This window comes from Liolophura sinensis, chromosome 8, assembly GCF_032854445.1.
Source record: "Liolophura sinensis isolate JHLJ2023 chromosome 8, CUHK_Ljap_v2, whole genome shotgun sequence".
Lineage (NCBI taxonomy): Eukaryota > Metazoa > Mollusca > Polyplacophora > Chitonida > Chitonidae > Liolophura > Liolophura sinensis.
The window spans coordinates 16,679,345-16,706,010 of record NC_088302.1 but is presented as its reverse complement, the minus strand read 5'-3'; the positions used below and the strand labels follow the sequence as shown (position 1 = coordinate 16,706,010).

General features: G+C 43.5%; 40 non-coding genes across 40 annotated transcripts; 25 read left to right on the top strand and 15 right to left on the bottom strand.

Moving 5' to 3' along the window:
- The first annotated feature begins 255 nt into the window (after window positions 1–255).
- On the top strand, window positions 256–374 carry LOC135474255 (5S ribosomal RNA). The gene has a single exon (XR_010444745.1). It is a non-coding gene; the product is annotated as a 5S ribosomal RNA (ribosomal RNA).
- A 252-nt stretch (window positions 375–626) lies between these two features.
- On the bottom strand, window positions 627–733 carry LOC135474365 (U6 spliceosomal RNA). The gene has a single exon (XR_010444849.1). It is a non-coding gene; the product is annotated as a U6 spliceosomal RNA (small nuclear RNA).
- Window positions 734–1,263: 530 nt separating this feature from the next.
- Window positions 1,264–1,382, top strand: LOC135474277 (5S ribosomal RNA). Its single transcript, XR_010444766.1, has one exon. It is a non-coding gene; the product is annotated as a 5S ribosomal RNA (ribosomal RNA).
- A 279-nt stretch (window positions 1,383–1,661) lies between these two features.
- Window positions 1,662–1,780, top strand: LOC135474242 (5S ribosomal RNA). Its single transcript, XR_010444733.1, has one exon. It is a non-coding gene; the product is annotated as a 5S ribosomal RNA (ribosomal RNA).
- A 252-nt stretch (window positions 1,781–2,032) lies between these two features.
- Window positions 2,033–2,139, bottom strand: LOC135474364 (U6 spliceosomal RNA). Its single transcript, XR_010444848.1, has one exon. It is a non-coding gene; the product is annotated as a U6 spliceosomal RNA (small nuclear RNA).
- A 530-nt stretch (window positions 2,140–2,669) lies between these two features.
- On the top strand, window positions 2,670–2,788 carry LOC135474231 (5S ribosomal RNA). The gene has a single exon (XR_010444722.1). It is a non-coding gene; the product is annotated as a 5S ribosomal RNA (ribosomal RNA).
- Window positions 2,789–3,067: 279 nt separating this feature from the next.
- Window positions 3,068–3,186, top strand: LOC135474219 (5S ribosomal RNA). The gene has a single exon (XR_010444711.1). It is a non-coding gene; the product is annotated as a 5S ribosomal RNA (ribosomal RNA).
- Window positions 3,187–3,437: 251 nt separating this feature from the next.
- On the bottom strand, window positions 3,438–3,544 carry LOC135474363 (U6 spliceosomal RNA). The gene has a single exon (XR_010444847.1). It is a non-coding gene; the product is annotated as a U6 spliceosomal RNA (small nuclear RNA).
- A 530-nt stretch (window positions 3,545–4,074) lies between these two features.
- Window positions 4,075–4,193, top strand: LOC135474208 (5S ribosomal RNA). The gene has a single exon (XR_010444700.1). It is a non-coding gene; the product is annotated as a 5S ribosomal RNA (ribosomal RNA).
- A 252-nt stretch (window positions 4,194–4,445) lies between these two features.
- On the bottom strand, window positions 4,446–4,552 carry LOC135474362 (U6 spliceosomal RNA). Its single transcript, XR_010444846.1, has one exon. It is a non-coding gene; the product is annotated as a U6 spliceosomal RNA (small nuclear RNA).
- Window positions 4,553–5,082: 530 nt separating this feature from the next.
- Window positions 5,083–5,201, top strand: LOC135474197 (5S ribosomal RNA). Its single transcript, XR_010444689.1, has one exon. It is a non-coding gene; the product is annotated as a 5S ribosomal RNA (ribosomal RNA).
- A 279-nt stretch (window positions 5,202–5,480) lies between these two features.
- Window positions 5,481–5,599, top strand: LOC135474186 (5S ribosomal RNA). The gene has a single exon (XR_010444678.1). It is a non-coding gene; the product is annotated as a 5S ribosomal RNA (ribosomal RNA).
- Window positions 5,600–5,851: 252 nt separating this feature from the next.
- On the bottom strand, window positions 5,852–5,958 carry LOC135474361 (U6 spliceosomal RNA). Its single transcript, XR_010444845.1, has one exon. It is a non-coding gene; the product is annotated as a U6 spliceosomal RNA (small nuclear RNA).
- A 530-nt stretch (window positions 5,959–6,488) lies between these two features.
- LOC135474174 (5S ribosomal RNA) lies at window positions 6,489–6,607 on the top strand. The gene has a single exon (XR_010444667.1). It is a non-coding gene; the product is annotated as a 5S ribosomal RNA (ribosomal RNA).
- A 287-nt stretch (window positions 6,608–6,894) lies between these two features.
- LOC135474328 (5S ribosomal RNA) lies at window positions 6,895–7,013 on the top strand. Its single transcript, XR_010444814.1, has one exon. It is a non-coding gene; the product is annotated as a 5S ribosomal RNA (ribosomal RNA).
- Window positions 7,014–7,265: 252 nt separating this feature from the next.
- On the bottom strand, window positions 7,266–7,372 carry LOC135474359 (U6 spliceosomal RNA). Its single transcript, XR_010444843.1, has one exon. It is a non-coding gene; the product is annotated as a U6 spliceosomal RNA (small nuclear RNA).
- A 530-nt stretch (window positions 7,373–7,902) lies between these two features.
- On the top strand, window positions 7,903–8,021 carry LOC135474162 (5S ribosomal RNA). The gene has a single exon (XR_010444656.1). It is a non-coding gene; the product is annotated as a 5S ribosomal RNA (ribosomal RNA).
- A 251-nt stretch (window positions 8,022–8,272) lies between these two features.
- LOC135474358 (U6 spliceosomal RNA) lies at window positions 8,273–8,379 on the bottom strand. The gene has a single exon (XR_010444842.1). It is a non-coding gene; the product is annotated as a U6 spliceosomal RNA (small nuclear RNA).
- Window positions 8,380–8,909: 530 nt separating this feature from the next.
- Window positions 8,910–9,028, top strand: LOC135474151 (5S ribosomal RNA). The gene has a single exon (XR_010444645.1). It is a non-coding gene; the product is annotated as a 5S ribosomal RNA (ribosomal RNA).
- Window positions 9,029–9,280: 252 nt separating this feature from the next.
- Window positions 9,281–9,387, bottom strand: LOC135474357 (U6 spliceosomal RNA). The gene has a single exon (XR_010444841.1). It is a non-coding gene; the product is annotated as a U6 spliceosomal RNA (small nuclear RNA).
- A 530-nt stretch (window positions 9,388–9,917) lies between these two features.
- Window positions 9,918–10,036, top strand: LOC135474276 (5S ribosomal RNA). Its single transcript, XR_010444765.1, has one exon. It is a non-coding gene; the product is annotated as a 5S ribosomal RNA (ribosomal RNA).
- Window positions 10,037–10,315: 279 nt separating this feature from the next.
- On the top strand, window positions 10,316–10,434 carry LOC135474275 (5S ribosomal RNA). The gene has a single exon (XR_010444764.1). It is a non-coding gene; the product is annotated as a 5S ribosomal RNA (ribosomal RNA).
- A 252-nt stretch (window positions 10,435–10,686) lies between these two features.
- Window positions 10,687–10,793, bottom strand: LOC135474485 (U6 spliceosomal RNA). The gene has a single exon (XR_010444962.1). It is a non-coding gene; the product is annotated as a U6 spliceosomal RNA (small nuclear RNA).
- Window positions 10,794–11,323: 530 nt separating this feature from the next.
- Window positions 11,324–11,442, top strand: LOC135474138 (5S ribosomal RNA). The gene has a single exon (XR_010444634.1). It is a non-coding gene; the product is annotated as a 5S ribosomal RNA (ribosomal RNA).
- A 252-nt stretch (window positions 11,443–11,694) lies between these two features.
- Window positions 11,695–11,801, bottom strand: LOC135474356 (U6 spliceosomal RNA). Its single transcript, XR_010444840.1, has one exon. It is a non-coding gene; the product is annotated as a U6 spliceosomal RNA (small nuclear RNA).
- A 530-nt stretch (window positions 11,802–12,331) lies between these two features.
- On the top strand, window positions 12,332–12,450 carry LOC135474274 (5S ribosomal RNA). The gene has a single exon (XR_010444763.1). It is a non-coding gene; the product is annotated as a 5S ribosomal RNA (ribosomal RNA).
- Window positions 12,451–12,729: 279 nt separating this feature from the next.
- LOC135474513 (5S ribosomal RNA) lies at window positions 12,730–12,848 on the top strand. The gene has a single exon (XR_010444989.1). It is a non-coding gene; the product is annotated as a 5S ribosomal RNA (ribosomal RNA).
- A 252-nt stretch (window positions 12,849–13,100) lies between these two features.
- LOC135474355 (U6 spliceosomal RNA) lies at window positions 13,101–13,207 on the bottom strand. Its single transcript, XR_010444839.1, has one exon. It is a non-coding gene; the product is annotated as a U6 spliceosomal RNA (small nuclear RNA).
- Window positions 13,208–13,737: 530 nt separating this feature from the next.
- On the top strand, window positions 13,738–13,856 carry LOC135474273 (5S ribosomal RNA). Its single transcript, XR_010444762.1, has one exon. It is a non-coding gene; the product is annotated as a 5S ribosomal RNA (ribosomal RNA).
- A 279-nt stretch (window positions 13,857–14,135) lies between these two features.
- On the top strand, window positions 14,136–14,254 carry LOC135474484 (5S ribosomal RNA). The gene has a single exon (XR_010444961.1). It is a non-coding gene; the product is annotated as a 5S ribosomal RNA (ribosomal RNA).
- Window positions 14,255–14,506: 252 nt separating this feature from the next.
- LOC135474353 (U6 spliceosomal RNA) lies at window positions 14,507–14,613 on the bottom strand. The gene has a single exon (XR_010444838.1). It is a non-coding gene; the product is annotated as a U6 spliceosomal RNA (small nuclear RNA).
- Window positions 14,614–15,143: 530 nt separating this feature from the next.
- On the top strand, window positions 15,144–15,262 carry LOC135474272 (5S ribosomal RNA). Its single transcript, XR_010444761.1, has one exon. It is a non-coding gene; the product is annotated as a 5S ribosomal RNA (ribosomal RNA).
- Window positions 15,263–15,541: 279 nt separating this feature from the next.
- On the top strand, window positions 15,542–15,660 carry LOC135474366 (5S ribosomal RNA). Its single transcript, XR_010444850.1, has one exon. It is a non-coding gene; the product is annotated as a 5S ribosomal RNA (ribosomal RNA).
- A 252-nt stretch (window positions 15,661–15,912) lies between these two features.
- Window positions 15,913–16,019, bottom strand: LOC135474352 (U6 spliceosomal RNA). The gene has a single exon (XR_010444837.1). It is a non-coding gene; the product is annotated as a U6 spliceosomal RNA (small nuclear RNA).
- Window positions 16,020–16,549: 530 nt separating this feature from the next.
- LOC135474271 (5S ribosomal RNA) lies at window positions 16,550–16,668 on the top strand. Its single transcript, XR_010444760.1, has one exon. It is a non-coding gene; the product is annotated as a 5S ribosomal RNA (ribosomal RNA).
- Window positions 16,669–16,947: 279 nt separating this feature from the next.
- On the top strand, window positions 16,948–17,066 carry LOC135474249 (5S ribosomal RNA). The gene has a single exon (XR_010444739.1). It is a non-coding gene; the product is annotated as a 5S ribosomal RNA (ribosomal RNA).
- A 252-nt stretch (window positions 17,067–17,318) lies between these two features.
- Window positions 17,319–17,425, bottom strand: LOC135474351 (U6 spliceosomal RNA). Its single transcript, XR_010444836.1, has one exon. It is a non-coding gene; the product is annotated as a U6 spliceosomal RNA (small nuclear RNA).
- Window positions 17,426–17,955: 530 nt separating this feature from the next.
- Window positions 17,956–18,074, top strand: LOC135474270 (5S ribosomal RNA). The gene has a single exon (XR_010444759.1). It is a non-coding gene; the product is annotated as a 5S ribosomal RNA (ribosomal RNA).
- Window positions 18,075–18,353: 279 nt separating this feature from the next.
- Window positions 18,354–18,472, top strand: LOC135474131 (5S ribosomal RNA). Its single transcript, XR_010444628.1, has one exon. It is a non-coding gene; the product is annotated as a 5S ribosomal RNA (ribosomal RNA).
- Window positions 18,473–18,724: 252 nt separating this feature from the next.
- Window positions 18,725–18,831, bottom strand: LOC135474350 (U6 spliceosomal RNA). The gene has a single exon (XR_010444835.1). It is a non-coding gene; the product is annotated as a U6 spliceosomal RNA (small nuclear RNA).
- Window positions 18,832–26,666: the final 7,835 nt, after the last annotated feature.

Here is a 26,666-nt window from a genome sequence, read left to right as displayed (position 1 = left end):
TTTCTCTCTCTCTCTTTTTCTTCATTAATACCAAGATGTATGTACCCATGGTGGGTGGGGAAATGTGGATATGAGTTATCGCCCCTAGTGTGACTTGTATGGTCCATCTAAGCCAAGACAGACGTGGGATGGCAGGGAGTTTGTTGTCTTCGTTCAAACGGCCATCCAGCCTCTTCACTGTTTGGTGCACTTGTTCTGATATTCCATGCATTTTATTTCACCACCAATATATAGCAAAGTTTTACCCAAACCAGTGCCTACGGCCATATCACGTTGAAAACACCGGTTCTCGTCCGAACACCGAAGTTAAGCAACGTCGAGCCCGGTTAGTACTTGGATGGGTGACCGCCTGGGAACACCGGGTGCTGTAGGCTAGCAACCTCTTTTTTTTTTTTTTTTTTTCTTTTTTTCTCTCTCTCTCTTTTTCTTCATTAATACCAAGATGTATGTACCCATATAAATAAGGATAAACTGAATTGAACCAACGATATGAATCCGAATTCTTGCTTTTTTGTTTTTCTGCTCCAGGACATCCAGACGATCTTTTAAAAACGCTGGGAGAACAAAAGTCTGTTACAAGCGCTGGGAGAGACTGGGGCTGAAGAGAAAAGAAAAGAAAAGAAAAGAAAAATATGGAACGCTTCACGAATTTGCGTGTCATCCTTGCGCAGGGGCCATGCTAATCTTCTCTGTATCGTTCCAATTTTAGTATATGTACTGCCGAAGCAAGTACGAGAGTAGCAGCCATGCCGTCTTGCTTTATACAAGGCCGACGTGCACCTTTGCCGCATGATGGGCTCTTGATATTTGCATATAAACGTGTAGCCCAAAACGTAGAACCAACGTATTTAATCGTGGTTTTTTCAGTAGACGCTATCTAAATGGGTGCGCTCACAGCCTGTGGATTTTCGTTTTTTTCTCATACTAAAATGATATTTTGCCAACAAAATTTAGGTGCAAAGAAAATGAAGTACAAGTATAGTGGTTGACATGGAACAGGGGTTGGGACGATGCTCCCAATGCGGACACACACACGCAGCCACACGCTATGTACACTGGTGGGTGGGGAAATGTGGATATGAGTTATCGCCCCTAGTGTGACTTGTATGGTCCATCTAAGCCAAGACAGACGTGGGATGGCAGGGAGTTTGTTGTCTTCGTTCAAACGGCCATCCAGCCTCTTCACTGTTTGGTGCACTTGTTCTGATATTCCATGCATTTTATTTCACCACCAATATATAGCAAAGTTTTACCCCAACAAGAGCCTACGGCCATATCACGTTGAAAACACCGGTTCTCGTCTGAACACCGAAGTTAAGCAACGTCGAGCCCGGTTAGTACTTGGATGGGTGACCGCCTGGGAACACCGGGTGCTGTAGGCTAGCAACCTCTTTTTTTGTTTTTTTTTTCTCTCTCTCTCTTTTTCTTCATTAATACCAAGATGTATGTACCCATGGTGGGTGGGGAAATGTGGATATGAGTTATCGCCCCTAGTGTGACTTGTATGGTCCATCTAAGCCAAGACAGACGTGGGATGGCAGGGAGTTTGTTGTCTTCGTTCAAACGGCCATCCAGCCTCTTCACTGTTTGGTGCACTTGTTCTGATATTCCATGCATTTTATTTCACCACCAATATATAGCAAAGTTTTACCCAAACCAGTGCCTACGGCCATATCACGTTGAAAACACCGGTTCTCGTCCGAACACCGAAGTTAAGCAACGTCGAGCCCGGTTAGTACTTGGATGGGTGACCGCCTGGGAACACCGGGTGCTGTAGGCTAGCAACCTCTTTTTTTTTTTTTTTTTTTCTTTTTTTCTCTCTCTCTCTTTTTCTTCATTAATACCAAGATGTATGTACCCAGATAAATAAGGATAAACTGAATTGAACCAACGATATGAATCCGAATTCTTGCTTTTTTGTTTTTCTGCTCCAGGACATCCAGACGATCTTTTAAAAACGCTGGGAGAACAAAAGTCTGTTACAAGCGCTGGGAGAGACTGGGGCTGAAGAGAAAAGAAAAGAAAAGAAAAGAAAAATATGGAACGCTTCACGAATTTGCGTGTCATCCTTGCGCAGGGGCCATGCTAATCTTCTCTGTATCGTTCCAATTTTAGTATATGTACTGCCGAAGCAAGTACGAGAGTAGCAGCCATGCCGTCTTGCTTTATACAAGGCCGACGTGCACCTTTGCCGCATGATGGGCTCTTGATATTTGCATATAAACGTGTAGCCCAAAACGTAGAACCAACGTATTTAATCGTGGTTTTTTCAGTAGACGCTATCTAAATGGGTGCGCTCACAGCCTGTGGATTTTCGTTTTTTTCTCATACTAAAATGATATTTTGCCAACAAAATTTAGGTGCAAAGAAAATGAAGTACAAGTATAGTGGTTGACATGGAACAGGGGTTGGGACGATGCTCCCAATGCGGACACACACACGCAGCCACACGCTATGTACACTGGTGGGTGGGGAAATGTGGATATGAGTTATCGCCCCTAGTGTGACTTGTATGGTCCATCTAAGCCAAGACAGACGTGGGATGGCAGGGAGTTTGTTGTCTTCGTTCAAACGGCCATCCAGCCTCTTCACTGTTTGGTGCACTTGTTCTGATATTCCATGCATTTTATTTCACCACCAATATATAGCAAAGTTTTACCCCAACAAGAGCCTACGGCCATATCACGTTGAAAACACCGGTTCTCGTCCGAACACCGAAGTTAAGCAACGTCGAGCCCGGTTAGTACTTGGATGGGTGACCGCCTGGGAACACCGGGTGCTGTAGGCTAGCAACCTCTTTTTTTGTTTTTTTTTTCTCTCTCTCTCTTTTTCTTCATTAATACCAAGATGTATGTACCCATGGTGGGTGGGGAAATGTGGATATGAGTTATCGCCCCTAGTGTGACTTGTATGGTCCATCTAAGCCAAGACAGACGTGGGATGGCAGGGAGTTTGTTGTCTTCGTTCAAACGGCCATCCAGCCTCTTCACTGTTTGGTGCACTTGTTCTGATATTCCATGCATTTTATTTCACCACCAATATATAGCAAAGTTTTACCCAAACCAGTGCCTACGGCCATATCACGTTGAAAACACCGGTTCTCGTCCGAACACCGAAGTTAAGCAACGTCGAGCCCGGTTAGTACTTGGATGGGTGACCGCCTGGGAACACCGGGTGCTGTAGGCTAGCAACCTCTTTTTTTTTTTTTTTTTTCTTTTTTTCTCTCTCTCTCTTTTTCTTCATTAATACCAAGATGTATGTACCCAGATAAATAAGGATAAACTGAATTGAACCAACGATATGAATCCGAATTCTTGCTTTTTTGTTTTTCTGCTCCAGGACATCCAGACGATCTTTTAAAAACGCTGGGAGAACAAAAGTCTGTTACAAGCGCTGGGAGAGACTGGGGCTGAAGAGAAAAGAAAAGAAAAGAAAAGAAAAATATGGAACGCTTCACGAATTTGCGTGTCATCCTTGCGCAGGGGCCATGCTAATCTTCTCTGTATCGTTCCAATTTTAGTATATGTACTGCCGAAGCAAGTACGAGAGTAGCAGCCATGCCGTCTTGCTTTATACAAGGCCGACGTGCACCTTTGCCGCATGATGGGCTCTTGATATTTGCATATAAACGTGTAGCCCAAAACGTAGAACCAACGTATTTAATCGTGGTTTTTTCAGTAGACACTATCTAAATGGGTGCGCTCACAGCCTGTGGATTTTCGTTTTTTTCTCATACTAAAATGATATTTTGCCAACAAAATTTAGGTGCAAAGAAAATGAAGTACAAGTATAGTGGTTGACATGGAACAGGGGTTGGGACGATGCTCCCAATGCACACACACACACGCAGCCACACGCTATGTACACTGGTGGGTGGGGAAATGTGGATATGAGTTATCGCCCCTAGTGTGACTTGTATGGTCCATCTAAGCCAAGACAGACGTGGGATGGCAGGGAGTTTGTTGTCTTCGTTCAAACGGCCATCCAGCCTCTTCACTGTTTGGTGCACTTGTTCTGATATTCCATGCATTTTATTTCACCACCAATATATAGCAAAGTTTTACCCAAACCAGTGCCTACGGCCATATCACGTTGAAAACACCGGTTCTCGTCCGAACACCGAAGTTAAGCAACGTCGAGCCCGGTTAGTACTTGGATGGGTGACCGCCTGGGAACACCGGGTGCTGTAGGCTAGCAACCTCTTTTTTTTTTTTTTTTTTTCTTTTTTTCTCTCTCTCTCTTTTTCTTCATTAATACCAAGATGTATGTACCCAGATAAATAAGGATAAACTGAATTGAACCAACGATATGAATCCGAATTCTTGCTTTTTTGTTTTTCTGCTCCAGGACATCCAGACGATCTTTTAAAAACGCTGGGAGAACAAAAGTCTGTTACAAGCGCTGGGAGAGACTGGGGCTGAAGAGAAAAGAAAAGAAAAGAAAAGAAAAATATGGAACGCTTCACGAATTTGCGTGTCATCCTTGCGCAGGGGCCATGCTAATCTTCTCTGTATCGTTCCAATTTTAGTATATGTACTGCCGAAGCAAGTACGAGAGTAGCAGCCATGCCGTCTTGCTTTATACAAGGCCGACGTGCACCTTTGCCGCATGATGGGCTCTTGATATTTGCATATAAACGTGTAGCCCAAAACGTAGAACCAACGTATTTAATCGTGGTTTTTTCAGTAGACGCTATCTAAATGGGTGCGCTCACAGCCTGTGGATTTTCGTTTTTTTCTCATACTAAAATGATATTTTGCCAACAAAATTTAGGTGCAAAGAAAATGAAGTACAAGTATAGTGGTTGACATGGAACAGGGGTTGGGACGATGCTCCCAATGCGGACACACACACGCAGCCACACGCTATGTACACTGGTGGGTGGGGAAATGTGGATATGAGTTATCGCCCCTAGTGTGACTTGTATGGTCCATCTAAGCCAAGACAGACGTGGGATGGCAGGGAGTTTGTTGTCTTCGTTCAAACGGCCATCCAGCCTCTTCACTGTTTGGTGCACTTGTTCTGATATTCCATGCATTTTATTTCACCACCAATATATAGCAAAGTTTTACCCCAACAAGAGCCTACGGCCATATCACGTTGAAAACACCGGTTCTCGTCCGAACACCGAAGTTAAGCAACGTCGAGCCCGGTTAGTACTTGGATGGGTGACCGCCTGGGAACACCGGGTGCTGTAGGCTAGCAACCTCTTTTTTTGTTTTTTTTTTCTCTCTCTCTCTTTTTCTTCATTAATACCAAGATGTATGTACCCATGGTGGGTGGGGAAATGTGGATATGAGTTATCGCCCCTAGTGTGACTTGTATGGTCCATCTAAGCCAAGACAGACGTGGGATGGCAGGGAGTTTGTTGTCTTCGTTCAAACGGCCATCCAGCCTCTTCACTGTTTGGTGCACTTGTTCTGATATTCCATGCATTTTATTTCACCACCAATATATAGCAAAGTTTTACCCAAACCAGTGCCTACGGCCATATCACGTTGAAAACACCGGTTCTCGTCCGAACACCGAAGTTAAGCAACGTCGAGCCCGGTTAGTACTTGGATGGGTGACCGCCTGGGAACACCGGGTGCTGTAGGCTAGCAACCTCTTTTTTTTTTTTTTTTTTTCTTTTTTTCTCTCTCTCTCTTTTTCTTCATTAATACCAAGATGTATGTACCCAGATAAATAAGGATAAACTGAATTGAACCAACGATATGAATCCGAATTCTTGCTTTTTTGTTTTTCTGCTCCAGGACATCCAGACGATCTTTTAAAAACGCTGGGAGAACAAAAGTCTGTTACAAGCGCTGGGAGAGACTGGGGCTGAAGAGAAAAGAAAAGAAAAGAAAAGAAAAATATGGAACGCTTCACGAATTTGCGTGTCATCCTTGCGCAGGGGCCATGCTAATCTTCTCTGTATCGTTCCAATTTTAGTATATGTACTGCCGAAGCAAGTACGAGAGTAGCAGCCATGCCGTCTTGCTTTATACAAGGCCGACGTGCACCTTTGCCGCATGATGGGCTCTTGATATTTGCATATAAACGTGTAGCCCAAAACGTAGAACCAACGTATTTAATCGTGGTTTTTTCAGTAGACGCTATCTAAATGGGTGCGCTCACAGCCTGTGGATTTTCGTTTTTTTCTCATACTAAAATGATATTTTGCCAACAAAATTTAGGTGCAAAGAAAATGAAGTACAAGTATAGTGGTTGACATGGAACAGGGGTTGGGACGATGCTCCCAATGCGGACACACACACGCAGCCACACGCTATGTACACTGGTGGGTGGGGAAATGTGGATATGAGTTATCGCCCCTAGTGTGACTTGTATGGTCCATCTAAGCCAAGACAGACGTGGGATGGCAGGGAGTTTGTTGTCTTCGTTCAAACGGCCATCCAGCCTCTTCACTGTTTGGTGCACTTGTTCTGATATTCCATGCATTTTATTTCACCACCAATATATAGCAAAGTTTTACCCCAACAAGAGCCTACGGCCATATCACGTTGAAAACACCGGTTCTCGTCCGAACACCGAAGTTAAGCAACGTCGAGCCCGGTTAGTACTTGGATGGGTGACCGCCTGGGAACACCGGGTGCTGTAGGCTAGCAACCTCTTTTTTTTTTTTTTTTGTTTTTTTTTCTCTCTCTCTCTTTTTCTTCATTAATACCAAGATGTATGTACCCATGGTGGGTGGGGAAATGTGGATATGAGTTATCGCCCCTAGTGTGACTTGTATGGTCCATCTAAGCCAAGACAGACGTGGGATGGCAGGGAGTTTGTTGTCTTCGTTCAAACGGCCATCCAGCCTCTTCACTGTTTGGTGCACTTGTTCTGATATTCCATGCATTTTATTTCACCACCAATATATAGCAAAGTTTTACCCCAACAAGAGCCTACGGCCATATCACGTTGAAAACACCGGTTCTCGTCCGAACACCGAAGTTAAGCAACATCGAGCCCGGTTAGTACTTGGATGGGTGACCGCCTGGGAACACCGGGTGCTGTAGGCTAGCAACCTCTTTTTTTTTTTTTTTTTTTCTTTTTTTCTCTCTCTCTCTTTTTCTTCATTAATACCAAGATGTATGTACCCAGATAAATAAGGATAAACTGAATTGAACCAACGATATGAATCCGAATTCTTGCTTTTTTGTTTTTCTGCTCCAGGACATCCAGACGATCTTTTAAAAACGCTGGGAGAACAAAAGTCTGTTACAAGCGCTGGGAGAGACTGGGGCTGAAGAGAAAAGAAAAGAAAAGAAAAGAAAAATATGGAACGCTTCACGAATTTGCGTGTCATCCTTGCGCAGGGGCCATGCTAATCTTCTCTGTATCGTTCCAATTTTAGTATATGTACTGCCGAAGCAAGTACGAGAGTAGCAGCCATGCCGTCTTGCTTTATACAAGGCCGACGTGCACCTTTGCCGCATGATGGGCTCTTGATATTTGCATATAAACGTGTAGCCCAAAACGTAGAACCAACGTATTTAATCGTGGTTTTTTCAGTAGACGCTATCTAAATGGGTGCGCTCACAGCCTGTGGATTTTCGTTTTTTTCTCATACTAAAATGATATTTTGCCAACAAAATTTAGGTGCAAAGAAAATGAAGTACAAGTATAGTGGTTGACATGGAACAGGGGTTGGGACGATGCTCCCAATGCGGACACACACACGCAGCCACACGCTATGTACACTGGTGGGTGGGGAAATGTGGATATGAGTTATCGCCCCTAGTGTGACTTGTATGGTCCATCTAAGCCAAGACAGACGTGGGATGGCAGGGAGTTTGTTGTCTTCGTTCAAACGGCCATCCAGCCTCTTCACTGTTTGGTGCACTTGTTCTGATATTCCATGCATTTTATTTCACCACCAATATATAGCAAAGTTTTACCCAAACCAGTGCCTACGGCCATATCACGTTGAAAACACCGGTTCTCGTCCGAACACCGAAGTTAAGCAACGTCGAGCCCGGTTAGTACTTGGATGGGTGACCGCCTGGGAACACCGGGTGCTGTAGGCTAGCAACCTCTTTTTTTTTTTTTTTTTTCTTTTTTTCTCTCTCTCTCTTTTTCTTCATTAATACCAAGATGTATGTACCCAGATAAATAAGGATAAACTGAATTGAACCAACGATATGAATCCGAATTCTTGCTTTTTTGTTTTTCTGCTCCAGGACATCCAGACGATCTTTTAAAAACGCTGGGAGAACAAAAGTCTGTTACAAGCGCTGGGAGAGACTGGGGCTGAAGAGAAAAGAAAAGAAAAGAAAAGAAAAATATGGAACGCTTCACGAATTTGCGTGTCATCCTTGCGCAGGGGCCATGCTAATCTTCTCTGTATCGTTCCAATTTTAGTATATGTACTGCCGAAGCAAGTACGAGAGTAGCAGCCATGCCGTCTTGCTTTATACAAGGCCGACGTGCACCTTTGCCGCATGATGGGCTCTTGATATTTGCATATAAACGTGTAGCCCAAAACGTAGAACCAACGTATTTAATCGTGGTTTTTTCAGTAGACGCTATCTAAATGGGTGCGCTCACAGCCTGTGGATTTTCGTTTTTTTCTCATACTAAAATGATATTTTGCCAACAAAATTTAGGTGCAAAGAAAATGAAGTACAAGTATAGTGGTTGACATGGAACAGGGGTTGGGACGATGCTCCCAATGCGGACACACACACGCAGCCACACGCTATGTACACTGGTGGGTGGGGAAATGTGGATATGAGTTATCGCCCCTAGTGTGACTTGTATGGTCCATCTAAGCCAAGACAGACGTGGGATGGCAGGGAGTTTGTTGTCTTCGTTCAAACGGCCATCCAGCCTCTTCACTGTTTGGTGCACTTGTTCTGATATTCCATGCATTTTATTTCACCACCAATATATAGCAAAGTTTTACCCAAACCAGTGCCTACGGCCATATCACGTTGAAAACACCGGTTCTCGTCCGAACACCGAAGTTAAGCAACGTCGAGCCCGGTTAGTACTTGGATGGGTGACCGCCTGGGAACACCGGGTGCTGTAGGCTAGCAACCTCTTTTTTTTTTTTTTTTTTTCTTTTTTTCTCTCTCTCTCTTTTTCTTCATTAATACCAAGATGTATGTACCCAGATAAATAAGGATAAACTGAATTGAACCAACGATATGAATCCGAATTCTTGCTTTTTTGTTTTTCTGCTCCAGGACATCCAGACGATCTTTTAAAAACGCTGGGAGAACAAAAGTCTGTTACAAGCGCTGGGAGAGACTGGGGCTGAAGAGAAAAGAAAAGAAAAGAAAAGAAAAATATGGAACGCTTCACGAATTTGCGTGTCATCCTTGCGCAGGGGCCATGCTAATCTTCTCTGTATCGTTCCAATTTTAGTATATGTACTGCCGAAGCAAGTACGAGAGTAGCAGCCATGCCGTCTTGCTTTATACAAGGCCGACGTGCACCTTTGCCGCATGATGGGCTCTTGATATTTGCATATAAACGTGTAGCCCAAAACGTAGAACCAACGTATTTAATCGTGGTTTTTTCAGTAGACGCTATCTAAATGGGTGCGCTCACAGCCTGTGGATTTTCGTTTTTTTCTCATACTAAAATGATATTTTGCCAACAAAATTTAGGTGCAAAGAAAATGAAGTACAAGTATAGTGGTTGACATGGAACAGGGGTTGGGACGATGCTCCCAATGCGGACACACACACGCAGCCACACGCTATGTACACTGGTGGGTGGGGAAATGTGGATATGAGTTATCGCCCCTAGTGTGACTTGTATGGTCCATCTAAGCCAAGACAGACGTGGGATGGCAGGGAGTTTGTTGTCTTCGTTCAAACGGCCATCCAGCCTCTTCACTGTTTGGTGCACTTGTTCTGATATTCCATGCATTTTATTTCACCACCAATATATAGCAAAGTTTTACCCCAACAAGAGCCTACGGCCATATCACGTTGAAAACACCGGTTCTCGTCTGAACACCGAAGTTAAGCAACGTCGAGCCCGGTTAGTACTTGGATGGGTGACCGCCTGGGAACACCGGGTGCTGTAGGCTAGCAACCTCTTTTTTTGTTTTTTTTTTCTCTCTCTCTCTTTTTCTTCATTAATACCAAGATGTATGTACCCATGGTGGGTGGGGAAATGTGGATATGAGTTATCGCCCCTAGTGTGACTTGTATGGTCCATCTAAGCCAAGACAGACGTGGGATGGCAGGGAGTTTGTTGTCTTCGTTCAAACGGCCATCCAGCCTCTTCACTGTTTGGTGCACTTGTTCTGATATTCCATGCATTTTATTTCACCACCAATATATAGCAAAGTTTTACCCAAACCAGTGCCTACGGCCATATCACGTTGAAAACACCGGTTCTCGTCTGAACACCGAAGTTAAGCAACGTCGAGCCCGGTTAGTACTTGGATGGGTGACCGCCTGGGAACACCGGGTGCTGTAGGCTAGCAACCTCTTTTTTTTTTTTTTTTTTTCTTTTTTTCTCTCTCTCTCTTTTTCTTCATTAATACCAAGATGTATGTACCCAGATAAATAAGGATAAACTGAATTGAACCAACGATATGAATCCGAATTCTTGCTTTTTTGTTTTTCTGCTCCAGGACATCCAGACGATCTTTTAAAAACGCTGGGAGAACAAAAGTCTGTTACAAGCGCTGGGAGAGACTGGGGCTGAAGAGAAAAGAAAAGAAAAGAAAAGAAAAATATGGAACGCTTCACGAATTTGCGTGTCATCCTTGCACAGGGGCCATGCTAATCTTCTCTGTATCGTTCCAATTTTAGTATATGTACTGCCGAAGCAAGTACGAGAGTAGCAGCCATGCCGTCTTGCTTTATACAAGGCCGACGTGCACCTTTGCCGCATGATGGGCTCTTGATATTTGCATATAAACGTGTAGCCCAAAACGTAGAACCAACGTATTTAATCGTGGTTTTTTCAGTAGACGCTATCTAAATGGGTGCGCTCACAGCCTGTGGATTTTCGTTTTTTTCTCATACTAAAATGATATTTTGCCAACAAAATTTAGGTGCAAAGAAAATGAAGTACAAGTATAGTGGTTGACATGGAACAGGGGTTGGGACGATGCTCCCAATGCGGACACACACACGCAGCCACACGCTATGTACACTGGTGGGTGGGGAAATGTGGATATGAGTTATCGCCCCTAGTGTGACTTGTATGGTCCATCTAAGCCAAGACAGACGTGGGATGGCAGGGAGTTTGTTGTCTTCGTTCAAACGGCCATCCAGCCTCTTCACTGTTTGGTGCACTTGTTCTGATATTCCATGCATTTTATTTCACCACCAATATATAGCAAAGTTTTACCCAAACCAGTGCCTACGGCCATATCACGTTGAAAACACCGGTTCTCGTCCGAACACCGAAGTTAAGCAACGTCGAGCCCGGTTAGTACTTGGATGGGTGACCGCCTGGGAACACCGGGTGCTGTAGGCTAGCAACCTCTTTTTTTTTTTTTTTTTTTCTTTTTTTCTCTCTCTCTCTTTTTCTTCATTAATACCAAGATGTATGTACCCAGATAAATAAGGATAAACTGAATTGAACCAACGATATGAATCCGAATTCTTGCTTTTTTGTTTTTCTGCTCCAGGACATCCAGACGATCTTTTAAAAACGCTGGGAGAACAAAAGTCTGTTACAAGCGCTGGGAGAGACTGGGGCTGAAGAGAAAAGAAAAGAAAAGAAAAGAAAAATATGGAACGCTTCACGAATTTGCGTGTCATCCTTGCGCAGGGGCCATGCTAATCTTCTCTGTATCGTTCCAATTTTAGTATATGTACTGCCGAAGCAAGTACGAGAGTAGCAGCCATGCCGTCTTGCTTTATACAAGGCCGACGTGCACCTTTGCCGCATGATGGGCTCTTGATATTTGCATATAAACGTGTAGCCCAAAACGTAGAACCAACGTATTTAATCGTGGTTTTTTCAGTAGACGCTATCTAAATGGGTGCGCTCACAGCCTGTGGATTTTCGTTTTTTTCTCATACTAAAATGATATTTTGCCAACAAAATTTAGGTGCAAAGAAAATGAAGTACAAGTATAGTGGTTGACATGGAACAGGGGTTGGGACGATGCTCCCAATGCGGACACACACACGCAGCCACACGCTATGTACACTGGTGGGTGGGGAAATGTGGATATGAGTTATCGCCCCTAGTGTGACTTGTATGGTCCATCTAAGCCAAGACAGACGTGGGATGGCAGGGAGTTTGTTGTCTTCGTTCAAACGGCCATCCAGCCTCTTCACTGTTTGGTGCACTTGTTCTGATATTCCATGCATTTTATTTCACCACCAATATATAGCAAAGTTTTACCCCAACAAGAGCCTACGGCCATATCACGTTGAAAACACCGGTTCTCGTCTGAACACCGAAGTTAAGCAACGTCGAGCCCGGTTAGTACTTGGATGGGTGACCGCCTGGGAACACCGGGTGCTGTAGGCTAGCAACCTCTTTTTTTGTTTTTTTTTTCTCTCTCTCTCTTTTTCTTCATTAATACCAAGATGTATGTACCCATGGTGGGTGGGGAAATGTGGATATGAGTTATCGCCCCTAGTGTGACTTGTATGGTCCATCTAAGCCAAGACAGACGTGGGATGGCAGGGAGTTTGTTGTCTTCGTTCAAACGGCCATCCAGCCTCTTCACTGTTTGGTGCACTTGTTCTGATATTCCATGCATTTTATTTCACCACCAATATATAGCAAAGTTTTACCCAAACCAGTGCCTACGGCCATATCACGTTGAAAACACCGGTTCTCGTCCGAACACCGAAGTTAAGCAACGTCGAGCCCGGTTAGTACTTGGATGGGTGACCGCCTGGGAACACCGGGTGCTGTAGGCTAGCAACCTCTTTTTTTTTTTTTTTTTTTCTTTTTTTCTCTCTCTCTCTTTTTCTTCATTAATACCAAGATGTATGTACCCAGATAAATAAGGATAAACTGAATTGAACCAACGATATGAATCCGAATTCTTGCTTTTTTGTTTTTCTGCTCCAGGACATCCAGACGATCTTTTAAAAACGCTGGGAGAACAAAAGTCTGTTACAAGCGCTGGGAGAGACTGGGGCTGAAGAGAAAAGAAAAGAAAAGAAAAGAAAAATATGGAACGCTTCACGAATTTGCGTGTCATCCTTGCGCAGGGGCCATGCTAATCTTCTCTGTATCGTTCCAATTTTAGTATATGTACTGCCGAAGCAAGTACGAGAGTAGCAGCCATGCCGTCTTGCTTTATACAAGGCCGACGTGCACCTTTGCCGCATGATGGGCTCTTGATATTTGCATATAAACGTGTAGCCCAAAACGTAGAACCAACGTATTTAATCGTGGTTTTTTCAGTAGACGCTATCTAAATGGGTGCGCTCACAGCCTGTGGATTTTCGTTTTTTTCTCATACTAAAATGATATTTTGCCAACAAAATTTAGGTGCAAAGAAAATGAAGTACAAGTATAGTGGTTGACATGGAACAGGGGTTGGGACGATGCTCCCAATGCGGACACACACACGCAGCCACACGCTATGTACACTGGTGGGTGGGGAAATGTGGATATGAGTTATCGCCCCTAGTGTGACTTGTATGGTCCATCTAAGCCAAGACAGACGTGGGATGGCAGGGAGTTTGTTGTCTTCGTTCAAACGGCCATCCAGCCTCTTCACTGTTTGGTGCACTTGTTCTGATATTCCATGCATTTTATTTCACCACCAATATATAGCAAAGTTTTACCCCAACAAGAGCCTACGGCCATATCACGTTGAAAACACCGGTTCTCGTCTGAACACCGAAGTTAAGCAACGTCGAGCCCGGTTAGTACTTGGATGGGTGACCGCCTGGGAACACCGGGTGCTGTAGGCTAGCAACCTCTTTTTTTGTTTTTTTTTTCTCTCTCTCTCTTTTTCTTCATTAATACCAAGATGTATGTACCCATGGTGGGTGGGGAAATGTGGATATGAGTTATCGCCCCTAGTGTGACTTGTATGGTCCATCTAAGCCAAGACAGACGTGGGATGGCAGGGAGTTTGTTGTCTTCGTTCAAACGGCCATCCAGCCTCTTCACTGTTTGGTGCACTTGTTCTGATATTCCATGCATTTTATTTCACCACCAATATATAGCAAAGTTTTACCCAAACCAGTGCCTACGGCCATATCACGTTGAAAACACCGGTTCTCGTCCGAACACCGAAGTTAAGCAACGTCGAGCCCGGTTAGTACTTGGATGGGTGACCGCCTGGGAACACCGGGTGCTGTAGGCTAGCAACCTCTTTTTTTTTTTTTTTTTTTCTTTTTTTCTCTCTCTCTCTTTTTCTTCATTAATACCAAGATGTATGTACCCATATAAATAAGGATAAACTGAATTGAACCAACGATATGAATCCGAATTCTTGCTTTTTTGTTTTTCTGCTCCAGGACATCCAGACGATCTTTTAAAAACGCTGGGAGAACAAAAGTCTGTTACAAGCGCTGGGAGAGACTGGGGCTGAAGAGAAAAGAAAAGAAAAGAAAAGAAAAATATGGAACGCTTCACGAATTTGCGTGTCATCCTTGCGCAGGGGCCATGCTAATCTTCTCTGTATCGTTCCAATTTTAGTATATGTACTGCCGAAGCAAGTACGAGAGTAGCAGCCATGCCGTCTTGCTTTATACAAGGCCGACGTGCACCTTTGCCGCATGATGGGCTCTTGATATTTGCATATAAACGTGTAGCCCAAAACGTAGAACCAACGTATTTAATCGTGGTTTTTTCAGTAGACGCTATCTAAATGGGTGCGCTCACAGCCTGTGGATTTTCGTTTTTTTCTCATACTAAAATGATATTTTGCCAACAAAATTTAGGTGCAAAGAAAATGAAGTACAAGTATAGTGGTTGACATGGAACAGGGGTTGGGACGATGCTCCCAATGCGGACACACACACGCAGCCACACGCTATGTACACTGGTGGGTGGGGAAATGTGGATATGAGTTATCGCCCCTAGTGTGACTTGTATGGTCCATCTAAGCCAAGACAGACGTGGGATGGCAGGGAGTTTGTTGTCTTCGTTCAAACGGCCATCCAGCCTCTTCACTGTTTGGTGCACTTGTTCTGATATTCCATGCATTTTATTTCACCACCAATATATAGCAAAGTTTTACCCCAACAAGAGCCTACGGCCATATCACGTTGAAAACACCGGTTCTCGTCTGAACACCGAAGTTAAGCAACGTCGAGCCCGGTTAGTACTTGGATGGGTGACCGCCTGGGAACACCGGGTGCTGTAGGCTAGCAACCTCTTTTTTTGTTTTTTTTTTCTCTCTCTCTCTTTTTCTTCATTAATACCAAGATGTATGTACCCATGGTGGGTGGGGAAATGTGGATATGAGTTATCGCCCCTAGTGTGACTTGTATGGTCCATCTAAGCCAAGACAGACGTGGGATGGCAGGGAGTTTGTTGTCTTCGTTCAAACGGCCATCCAGCCTCTTCACTGTTTGGTGCACTTGTTCTGATATTCCATGCATTTTATTTCACCACCAATATATAGCAAAGTTTTACCCAAACCAGTGCCTACGGCCATATCACGTTGAAAACACCGGTTCTCGTCCGAACACCGAAGTTAAGCAACGTCGAGCCCGGTTAGTACTTGGATGGGTGACCGCCTGGGAACACCGGGTGCTGTAGGCTAGCAACCTCTTTTTTTTTTTTTTTTTTTCTTTTTTTCTCTCTCTCTCTTTTTCTTCATTAATACCAAGATGTATGTACCCATATAAATAAGGATAAACTGAATTGAACCAACGATATGAATCCGAATTCTTGCTTTTTTGTTTTTCTGCTCCAGGACATCCAGACGATCTTTTAAAAACGCTGGGAGAACAAAAGTCTGTTACAAGCGCTGGGAGAGACTGGGGCTGAAGAGAAAAGAAAAGAAAAGAAAAGAAAAATATGGAACGCTTCACGAATTTGCGTGTCATCCTTGCGCAGGGGCCATGCTAATCTTCTCTGTATCGTTCCAATTTTAGTATATGTACTGCCGAAGCAAGTACGAGAGTAGCAGCCATGCCGTCTTGCTTTATACAAGGCCGACGTGCACCTTTGCCGCATGATGGGCTCTTGATATTTGCATATAAACGTGTAGCCCAAAACGTAGAACCAACGTATTTAATCGTGGTTTTTTCAGTAGACGCTATCTAAATGGGTGCGCTCACAGCCTGTGGATTTTCGTTTTTTTCTCATACTAAAATGATATTTTGCCAACAAAATTTAGGTGCAAAGAAAATGAAGTACAAGTATAGTGGTTGACATGGAACAGGGGTTGGGACGATGCTCCCAATGCGGACACACACACGCAGCCACACGCTATGTACACTGGTGGGTGGGGAAATGTGGATATGAGTTATCGCCCCTAGTGTGACTTGTATGGTCCATCTAAGCCAAGACAGACGTGGGATGGCAGGGAGTTTGTTGTCTTCGTTCAAACGGCCATCCAGCCTCTTCACTGTTTGGTGCACTTGTTCTGATATTCCATGCATTTTATTTCACCACCAATATATAGCAAAGTTTTACCCCAACAAGAGCCTACGGCCATATCACGTTGAAAACACCGGTTCTCGTCTGAACACCGAAGTTAAGCAACGTCGAGCCCGGTTAGTACTTGGATGGGTGACCGCCTGGGAACACCGGGTGCTGTAGGCTAGCAACCTCTTTTTTTGTTTTTTTTTTCTCTCTCTCTCTTTTTCTTCATTAATACCAAGATGTATGTACCCATGGTGGGTGGGGAAATGTGGATATGAGTTATCGCCCCTAGTGTGACTTGTATGGTCCATCTAAGCCAAGACAGACGTGGGATGGCAGGGAGTTTGTTGTCTTCGTTCAAACGGCCATCCAGCCTCTTCACTGTTTGGTGCACTTGTTCTGATATTCCATGCATTTTATTTCACCACCAATATATAGCAAAGTTTTACCCAAACCAGTGCCTACGGCCATATCACGTTGAAAACACCGGTTCTCGTCCGAACACCGAAGTTAAGCAACGTCGAGCCCGGTTAGTACTTGGATGGGTGACCGCCTGGGAACACCGGGTGCTGTAGGCTAGCAACCTCTTTTTTTTTTTTTTTTTTTCTTTTTTTCTCTCTCTCTCTTTTTCTTCATTAATACCAAGATGTATGTACCCAGATAAATAAGGATAAACTGAATTGAACCAACGATATGAATCCGAATTCTTGCTTTTTTGTTTTTCTGCTCCAGGACATCCAGACGATCTTTTAAAAACGCTGGGAGAACAAAAGTCTGTTACAAGCGCTGGGAGAGACTGGGGCTGAAGAGAAAAGAAAAGAAAAGAAAAGAAAAATATGGAACGCTTCACGAATTTGCGTGTCATCCTTGCGCAGGGGCCATGCTAATCTTCTCTGTATCGTTCCAATTTTAGTATATGTACTGCCGAAGCAAGTACGAGAGTAGCAGCCATGCCGTCTTGCTTTATACAAGGCCGACGTGCACCTTTGCCGCATGATGGGCTCTTGATATTTGCATATAAACGTGTAGCCCAAAACGTAGAACCAACGTATTTAATCGTGGTTTTTTCAGTAGACGCTATCTAAATGGGTGCGCTCACAGCCTGTGGATTTTCGTTTTTTTCTCATACTAAAATGATATTTTGCCAACAAAATTTAGGTGCAAAGAAAATGAAGTACAAGTATAGTGGTTGACATGGAACAGGGGTTGGGACGATGCTCCCAATGCGGACACACACACGCAGCCACACGCTATGTACACTGGTGGGTGGGGAAATGTGGATATGAGTTATCGCCCCTAGTGTGACTTGTATGGTCCATCTAAGCCAAGACAGACGTGGGATGGCAGGGAGTTTGTTGTCTTCGTTCAAACGGCCATCCAGCCTCTTCACTGTTTGGTGCACTTGTTCTGATATTCCATGCATTTTATTTCACCACCAATATATAGCAAAGTTTTACCCCAACAAGAGCCTACGGCCATATCACGTTGAAAACACCGGTTCTCGTCTGAACACCGAAGTTAAGCAACGTCGAGCCCGGTTAGTACTTGGATGGGTGACCGCCTGGGAACACCGGGTGCTGTAGGCTAGCAACCTCTTTTTTTGTTTTTTTTTTCTCTCTCTCTCTTTTTCTTCATTAATACCAAGATGTATGTACCCATGGTGGGTGGGGAAATGTGGATATGAGTTATCGCCCCTAGTGTGACTTGTATGGTCCATCTAAGCCAAGACAGACGTGGGATGGCAGGGAGTTTGTTGTCTTCGTTCAAACGGCCATCCAGCCTCTTCACTGTTTGGTGCACTTGTTCTGATATTCCATGCATTTTATTTCACCACCAATATATAGCAAAGTTTTACCCAAACCAGTGCCTACGGCCATATCACGTTGAAAACACCGGTTCTCGTCCGAACACCGAAGTTAAGCAACGTCGAGCCCGGTTAGTACTTGGATGGGTGACCGCCTGGGAACACCGGGTGCTGTAGGCTAGCAACCTCTTTTTTTTTTTTTTTTTTTCTTTTTTTCTCTCTCTCTCTTTTTCTTCATTAATACCAAGATGTATGTACCCATATAAATAAGGATAAACTGAATTGAACCAACGATATGAATCCGAATTCTTGCTTTTTTGTTTTTCTGCTCCAGGACATCCAGACGATCTTTTAAAAACGCTGGGAGAACAAAAGTCTGTTACAAGCGCTGGGAGAGACTGGGGCTGAAGAGAAAAGAAAAGAAAAGAAAAGAAAAATATGGAACGCTTCACGAATTTGCGTGTCATCCTTGCGCAGGGGCCATGCTAATCTTCTCTGTATCGTTCCAATTTTAGTATATGTACTGCCGAAGCAAGTACGAGAGTAGCAGCCATGCCGTCTTGCTTTATACAAGGCCGACGTGCACCTTTGCCGCATGATGGGCTCTTGATATTTGCATATAAACGTGTAGCCCAAAACGTAGAACCAACGTATTTAATCGTGGTTTTTTCAGTAGACGCTATCTAAATGGGTGCGCTCACAGCCTGTGGATTTTCGTTTTTTTCTCATACTAAAATGATATTTTGCCAACAAAATTTAGGTGCAAAGAAAATGAAGTACAAGTATAGTGGTTGACATGGAACAGGGGTTGGGACGATGATAGGACACAGACCGCCATTACAACTTCCGCTTTTCGGTAGGGACGATTGTAGTTCAGTGTATTTTAGGGTGTAAAGTCGTTTTTTGCTGCCAGCCTGCCGTTTTTGGTGCACAGGTGTTTTCTTGGTATCAAAACGCTGGAAACTGTCAAAGCTTTGGGCAGGTATGAATTTTACTGATGAAAGTTTGAAATTCCTTGCGAGAGGACACAAGGAGATAGGTGGTGATGAGGCTGCGAGTGACGTCCCCTTGGCGTTGCTAGGCAGCCCTCCCAGGATAGAAAGGTGCAGATTTTGATTGTCAACCTATATGAAGATTTTAATGGCTTCTTTCTCACAGGGTGGGTCAGGTATTCACCAAAGCTTACTGGCCTCGGAATGTTTGGGGCTGAGCTACAGCGCTAAACGTTAACATTGTCGCTTATGGAAAAATAATGGGGGTGTGTGGCCAAATGTGGAGCGGAGTGACCGCCCTTAGTCTGACTTGTATCTTCCAGCTAAGCAGAGGTAGTTGAACAATGAAGGTGGAGATTAACACTGCCCTTAAACTTTTGTGCATATATGCCCCTAACGGTTGTAAAGAAAGCAAAGACTTTGTTGCCAATTTAAACTCATTGGTATGTGGTAGTGAAGTTCTTGTTTTAGGCGGGGATTTTAATTTTCTCGGGAACAATATATTGGATAAATGTGGAGGTAATGCAAGTGCAAGGAATGATGGTCTAGATGAATTCAGTGCGCTAAAGAAAGACTTTGGTGTTACATATTCAGGAAAATTAACCCTGATAGGAAATGTTTATTCCTGGTCAAGAGGCCAGATGATTAGCCGAATTGATCCATTTTATTTACAAACAACTCTTCAAAATGATGTAACATCATCTGATTTCATCATTTTCATGTCCCGTTGTCTGAACACTCATGTGTGTATTTTGATGTGTGTTTAAGATGCTATCAACTGGGGTCCATTTCACTTGAAATGTAATGTGTCTGCGTTGTTAGACCCGGAGTTGACTGTTAATAATCAGATTGTATACTATTTTTCTAATATAGATACTATGAATAAAAGAGATTTAATTAACAGCTAGGGTAAATTTAAATGTGATTGCAAGGATGTTATTCACACACATTGTGGTATTATTACCGCTAGGAAAAGGGCAAATTAGTGGATATAAAGAAAGAACTGAGTTGCTTGAAGGATGATCCTGTTAATAATGCTGAGGGGATTGAAAATGTGAAGAAAACAAAAAATGCCCTTCACAAAACAGCCCGCGATGGAACGGTAATCAGAGCCAAAACTGTGTATTTTGATTAGGGTGAAAAGCCCACTAGGTACTTTTTTAAGCGAGAGGTCGGCCGAGCCAAAAAGAAAATGATTAAAAATATTAAATGCCACAATGAAGTCTTAAACGTTCATACAGGGCAAAGTCATATTGCTTGTTGTATCCGCTCTTATCACAAATGTTTGCATTCTAAGGAGACAACTGATACTGATTTGCAAGATACCTTTTTGTCAAAATTACCGGAATTGTCGCAGATACTTGTGAGGGTATACTAACTGAGGATGAAGTGTATCTTACTGTAAAACATGTGTCTAAATACCGTTCTCACAGTAGTGTGGTCTTCCAGCGGAATTCTATGTTCAGTTTTGGCCATCTTTGGTAAAACGTATACAAACGTTGTCAATTGTTGTTTTTGTTCAGGGTTACCCTCGTCAACCCAGATATCTGGTTTGATAGCGCTCCTTTGTAAAGAGCTTAGTAATCCATACAATATTAAAAATTGGAGACCAATCAGTCTGTTAAACGTGGATTACAAAATTGTGTCAAAAGCTCTGTGTAGCCGCCTGAAGTCCGTTATTGACACAATTGTCCTACAAAATCAAACTTGTGATATTCTTAGAAGGAGTTTTATTTTCGATAATTTGCATCTTTTAAGAAATATGCATGATTATGTTGAACAAAAGGACCTTAAGGCCTGTTTTATAAATTTGGACCAGGAAAAGGCGTTTGATAGAGTAGAATGGTCGTTTTTGTTTAAATGTATACAAAAGTATAATTTTGGGCCAGACTTTTTTAACTGGGTAAAACTGTTTTATACGAATATAACTAGCAGTGTTATTGTTAATGGTCACGTGACAGAATCATTTAGCTTATCTCGTGGTGCGCTTCAGGGCTGCACCCTTTCGCTGCGACTGTACGTGTTGTCATTGGAGCCATTCATTGCAGCAGATAGAAACAATAACTTCATTAGAGGTGTAGGAATGCCCGGGACGGACAGACAGGCAAAGGCTTTTACTTTTACAGATGATACAACTGCAATTGTTTCTGAGGAGAGTTCAGTTCCGCAGCTGATTAAGGTAGCTGTTATGTATGGTAAAGCATCGGGAGTAAATCTAAACTTGGCCAAGTGACGCTCTCCCCGAATGGTAAGTGGGTTGAAACAGTTATTCCTGATGTTGGTCTTAAAACAGAGTTAAGAATGCAAAAATTTGTGGAGTATACTTTGGAGCATATCAAGCGGAGCTTATAGAATATCCCACGCCCAACAGTAAATCGGGCGCGCTGTTTCACGCGGCCAGGCCGCGCTTTGTCGGTACCCTCTTCGCGCCCAGGCTGTGCACTGTCTGTAGCCTGTAGCTACTCTGCGCTCTGGTCACACTCTGGCCACGTCTGCGATTGATTGATTTATTTATTTAATTGATTTGTGTTTTACGCCGTACTCAATAATATTTCACTTCGTCCGCGATTGAAGGGTTTGTAAATATTTGTAATCTGTTAAATAGTTCTGTGAACAATTGCGTTAGTGGCGATATTACCGATGTTGTAGACGTATTATCTCGACAGGGAAACGCGCGTGAATTAATGATTCTAGTTATATATGGGTGTAAAAGAGATGAACAATTTTACCTCGTTATTATTATTTTGGAATAATTCCTGCGTGCATTTGTCCTCTTCTTATTTTAAAAACCATTTACAGAATGATGTTTAACATGCCGTCTTCTTTTATACAAGGCCGAAATGCACCTTTGCCGCATCAAGGGGTCTTGAAATTTGCATATAAACCTGTAACCCAAAACGTCGAACCAATTTGTAATTTATATCGTAATGTACATTTGTAATGTATATATCTAAGCTATCTTCGAGCCACATTACTATACGTTCCACCAAAACCATCACCGGGGGTTATATGTCACCGGGGGACTGGTGTTTTTCAGTTTGCCTAATACTGATTTCCCACTTGCAGTAAAAGGAAATTCAGTTATGCAAAGTAACCTATGAATGACAACCTCAGTTTGACCTGTAACTCGAGAACTACGGAAGCTACAAATCTGAGACTTGCACCGAATTCTAGCCCAAGAGATGTAGTTTCTGACACGTGCCAACAGATTTGACCTATGATCAACAGTTTTCTCCCTAGAAATGTTTAAATGACACCACCCTACTTCAGAAACGGAAATGTGAGCCTGTGCATTTAACATAGACTTGGGGGTAATACTGTATTACTATACATGTGCTGCAGGTAACTTGCCATATAGGTTGACCGCCTGTCACTCAAACCGCGAAATGAACAATTCTCCCTACTCTCCACAGCTGTCAACGGACAATTTTGAATGTATGCACATAAGCCAGCCCTGTTCGCAATACGTAATGGGCAATTCTAAACAATTCTGACGGCATTCCCCCATATCCCCGTATCAGGAAAATAATGTAAGCTCAAAGCCATGGCCAAATATACTAAACATTTCTATCCACACATGTACCTTGAATCACTACGAGCCAAAAAATGTAACTCTTACTAGGCTAAATTCAACGGTTGAAGAAATATCACGGTTTCCAGTTTCTTTTTATGTCTAGACCTTACATGCCCTTAAGAAAGAGGCGGGCTTTGCGGTGCCGCGTAGAAAAGTAACCACAAAACCGTACGCCATGGGTTTGGACTGAATATCTTTTCTTTAATGAAAAACAACACACAACACCGCTGATTCCTTAACTACTTAGACCAAAATCTTTATAGTTTTCTAGCATTTCCACTCATAATTCCATGTTCTCAAGGCTGAACTGAGTTCAGGCAAACCAGATGGGACACTAGAGTCAGGGTGATAGCACACCATGTGGTGAGCAACCTGAAATGTACATACTTAACCAGTGCAGTGATACGGGCAAGACGCTGTGGTGGTTTTCAGTACTAGACGGACTGGATATGATACCTGGTGGTGTGAGGTTTAAACACAGTTGATTATTTTTCATTTTTGACATGCTTTTCCCCCGGGTTGTCTGTTTTTGTAATTGCTGTTTCAGTTTGTACATGCAGGTTGAATTTGTTGAATTTTTCATTGTCTATGTACTTTGAAGTTAAATCAAGCTATTCGTCGTTATCAAGCTATTCGTCGTGTGTTATCATATCTGTTCGTAAACTGATGTTTTCCAAAGGTTAATTTTCCGATTCTGGCAAATTAGTTGAGTGCATTACTTATTTGACATTCATTTGGGCCTTGATGCTTGGTCACCGGTATCGCTGTAAGGAACCTAATAGCTTTCAATTCTTTTTATTGACTATGGAAAAATTCAAAATTTAAAATATACCATATACGCATTACTCAGGTCCACCTGTCCATTGTTATAATCATGCAATGTCTGCCCTCTAAGTCTTTACTCCAAAATCGCCAAATTGGTTGAATTGCGCATGTTTAACCTTGAAACCCTGAATCAACTGACCGCGGTCTGAATCACTCATGATCACTCACAGGCCGACGAATCGTGACCTATCACTTCTTTGCCAAGTGTGCGTTCGATCCAAGTTTCTACAAAACAACTTTTACCCACAATAACACTTTGTGGAATTTCCAACGACATAATATCACCCAAACAGCAGCAATCAGCAAAAATGAGCACCTGGAAAAGGCGAAAGAAAAATGTATCTAAAAATAAAAGGGACTACATTCGTTCTTCGCGGCCCGGAAGCGTTAATTGGGAACTGTTGCCTAACACAATCAGTAGTATACCACAATGACAACGTGTCGCACTGGGTTGCCGTTATTTGGGAGGCGTCCTATCGTTGAGTTCGTGCTCTATGCAAGGGTTGAATAGATGTGCAAAACAAGTCAAACCTCAGCTGCGGGCGGCGTACGATGCGAAGCGGGATAATCAGTCCTCCCCCCCCCCCCGATCATTATGACTGTGATAAACACACGACGGGGCCGTCCAAAGTTGAGTGGACCGGCGACGTTATCATCAGCTTGTGTTCAAAGCAAAAGACAACCTCTCCTGCAAAGGCCTTACCGTTCGGGGTGTGGACAAGGGCGTGTACCTGTCCGTGTTGCGCAATCACCAAAGCGCGAGTGGAGTGAACCGAGGTATGCATATGCGGGGGAACAGCAAATTATTTCTACACGCACCACAAAAACGCTTTCTCTTACTTTTACGGTGGAGCACCACTTACCTGGACATTGTTTGGCCTTTTATTCAAAGAACGTTGAACGTCTAAGTGATGAAAAACGCAATAAAATACGTGAACTGGACCCCAAACTGGCGGTCCACCCAATCAAACACCATTTCGTCTTTATCGTACGCTGTGCACGACGTGTCAAACGTATGTACAATAGCATCCGTTGGACGATCTCGACCCCGCTGGGTTAAGTAATACACGCAATACTGGCCGCAGACAGCCGTGTTCAGACGCTGTAGCCGTCGGGTGGTGTGTTCTCCGGTTGAGCCCCGCAGACGGGATGGGTTCGGGTGCACGTCTATAAAGAAGCCAACCCAGTGTTGCCCGAGGCGGAGACACGTGTCCGTCTCAATAACGCAGATCCATGATCCGTCAGTCACTCGGCGGGTGAGGTGGTCCCGCAGCACGAGCCCGGGTAAATGTGTCCTCCACTTTCCTCGTGTTGGTAAAAAGGAAAGAAACTTTTACGGAGTAATCTTCACCAGGCGCGATATTTTTCATTCACTAAACGGTATATTGATGATCTGCTGGCTTTAAGCAAACCATATATAGAAAAGGCTAAGAAAGATACTTATCTACCTTCGCTGGATTTGAAGGAAACCAGACTCTTCAGATGGTACATCATATTTGGATCTATATTTATACCAAGTACCAAAACGGTTTCCTCTCCCACAGAGTTTATGACAAGAGGGATAGTTTCAATTCTGATATTGTAAATTATCCTAACTTGGACAGGTTCCTGCATATGGCGTGTACGTATCTCGCCTTGCAGCATTTGTTAGATCCTGCGTGCTGGGTGAACGTCATAAGTTATTACTGCAAAAACTGGTGTGTCAGCGTTATTTTACCAATCACCTTAAATCCAAGTTTCTTAAGTTTTACAATGAGTATAATTCTCTTGTAAGTAAATATAAACAGAACGCACAGAATTTCTGGCGGTCTGTTTAATGAGTGTGTCTAATTCCGCTTAACCCGGGGATAGGAGTTCATATTCATCGTGTTGAATTAGACCGCCACGTTGAATATATAAACAGTCATAATCAACTCGCAACTGAGATACATATTTTCTTATCGACAACTGATATTCTGTCATAGTACACGATTTGAATACTGATTTCACTCAGTCGCATTCCTGGCGATTTCTAACATCATTAAAATTGTTGACTGCTTCTCTTTGCACGTTTCCTTTTTTCCCTATTTTATATACTTCGTTAGTTCTCTGGTGCTTTGTGTTATATGCCGTTTTTGAGAATTGGCGATTATTGACCTGGAACGTCCTTATTGGTTGACGGCTGGTTTACGAATGTCTGTTTCGACACATAGATTCATGTACGTTCTGAAGAAATTCCCGCTCTCAAAGTCGGGTGTCTGGGGCTTGGCAGGAATTTTTTTTATGTCCACCAACTTGCAAAGTTTGTGTGGAAGTGCTGAAAATGGAAAGGGTTTTTATCGTAGCTTCTGCATCCCACCATCAAACTCGTCATAAGCTGCCCACAACCAGCCTGTGTCCATTGATGAGGGTGTGGCCTTGGGTACAGAGAAATGCTTGGTCAGCACACGGCGGATGGGGTACTCAGCTGTAGGCATACCAACGACTTTCTTGAACCCTGATGTTGGCAGGAGGTAACGTCCACAAATCAAAATCACTGCTCACCGAAGAACAACACTCCGTGTAGGGAAGAGTATGGCGCTAGCTAAAAATATCTGATGAGGAGCATGGCTTGGTGTACCTTCGTCCGGCGTGGTGGTGAAGAGTGGGAGCGGTGTGTCGGGGTTTCGGTGTTATAGGCTTGGCCCCCTCCATGTCCTCGACGAAGCAACCGGCTTTGGCCAACAAATGTCCTCGTTCGCTCCACCCCTTACGTCGTCCACGACTTGTCATTCCGGAACACAATGCGTTTTCCCAACTCTTGAGCGGCAGTCTCGCAAACATGGCAAGGGTTGTGGCATTTTTGCGAAATTGTCCAGTAAACCGGGACTTCGCTGCACGGCTGCACCCCACAGCCAGCTTGCTTGATGTATTAGTCGATTGGTGGTTGAGCCAACGCGCACTGTTCCGACACGGTCATCGCAAAGGTAAGGCGCGCCGCTGTCGAATGTGAAGTGTGTCCCTA